The sequence below is a fragment of the Hermetia illucens genome, chromosome 5 (assembly GCF_905115235.1).
Source record: "Hermetia illucens chromosome 5, iHerIll2.2.curated.20191125, whole genome shotgun sequence".
In the NCBI taxonomy this organism is placed as follows: domain Eukaryota; kingdom Metazoa; phylum Arthropoda; class Insecta; order Diptera; family Stratiomyidae; genus Hermetia; species Hermetia illucens.
Genome location: NC_051853.1, coordinates 17,009,690 through 17,011,472, shown reverse-complemented (window position 1 = coordinate 17,011,472; position 1,783 = coordinate 17,009,690).

Below are 1,783 nucleotides of genomic sequence, written 5' to 3'. Positions count from 1 at the left end.
CCTCTCACCACTCCTCTTTGTTCTTGTTATGGACACCGTCACACGGGATATCCAACGTCCAGCGCCCTACACACTGCTTTATGCAAATGTGTTTTCCTAACATCTGATAGCGAAAATGATCTTGAGCAACTTGTCCAAAAATGGAATGATCGCCTCATACAACACGATCTCAGATTGAATTTAAACAAAACTGAATTTTTGACCACCGATCCCCATGAAACAGGCACAATCAGAATCAGAACTGAGCGATTTAAATACCTCGGATCAACGCTATCAGCCAATGAAGAACTGCGTTATGAAATTGCTTTACGCATTAACGCAGCTTGGATGAAGTGGCGTTCCACAACTGGTGTTCTTTGTGATCGACGTATCAACGAACGTATCAAATCTAAAATTTACCGCAATGTCCGTCCAGTCGCTCTCTATGGTTCTGAGTGTTGGTCGACTATAAAAGACAATGAACGGCTTCTTGCGGTAATGGAGACGAAGATGCTCTTGGCGATGCGTCACACGTTTAGATCACATCCGAAATGAGGACATCCGCGACCGATATGGGGTTGCACCGGTCGTGGAAAAGTTGCGAGAGAGGCGTCTTCGATGGTATGGTCACGCAATTCGTGCAAATGAGAATTCACTTGCCAACATTGGTCTGAACATCGAAGTCGATGGTAAACGACCAAAAGACAGACCTAAACAACGGTGGTTTGATACGCTAGATGGGGATTTGAAAGCCTCGAGATTGCACCCAGATCAGGCATTCGATAGAGCCAAATGGCGAAGCCGACCACGACGAGCCGACCTCGCTTGTGAACGGGACAAAGGCTGAAGATAAAAGAAGAAGATGGAGATTGTCAGATGGATGCAATGTCAGTGACCATACTTTTCGTTCATGCTGGTCAATAGTGATGTGGATGTGATTGTTGATCTCCTATTTACGCCTAAAATATTATAGAACATACGAAATGTGCTTGAATATTGGTGGACGAATGCTCTTCGCAGTAAGCGTCATGCGTCCGTTGTTTTAGGCAGAGATTCCGAAGGGTGTGCCACCAATGTGGTGTTAATTCCCTTGTTGATGTTAACTAATTTAGGCTCACATACAGGCGAGGTATGCCGCGTTATAAAGAGATCCCGATACAGTCGAAGTGAGGAGACTGGATGCATTACGTCGGTGAGCATAGCGATGATCCTTAGGTAAGGATCTAGCAGATATGCAAAGAGAAACGAAGTCACGATATTGCATCAAGGAGAACGGAGAGCCTGTGGTGGCATGGCGTGATGGTGTTTGTGTGTTGTTGGCCGAACTGTTTCCGAGATAAGTGTCTTTGGCAACTTCTGGCAATCGCGCTGAAGGAAGCGGGGATAGAAATTCCTCCTTTCCAGCGTTGCAGTGTTGCATCGAGGAAAGCCTGGCATGGCTCAGCTATCGGAAATCATTTGGCTAAAACGGGATGACAAACGATATTTCCAGCAATCGGGTTGGCCACCGCCATGCATGTTCAGAGTTTGTATGACTGCTGTTTACCGTAAGGGTGCGAGTAATCCTTGATAGTACAGGACCATATCCCTTCTTCCGACAATTAGCGAGGTACTGAAAGGATTGCGGGTGAAAAAATCCCATCTGGCATCCAACACGCAGTGCAGCTTTCAACTGAAGATGCTTTAATGCATGTGAAAACTTTGTTGTCCGTTGTGCTAGTAAGTACGACCGGGCAATCTTCGAAGATTTCAAAGGCGCATTTGAATACCTAAGTTGATCATCTGTATTGTGGAAACTTGATGA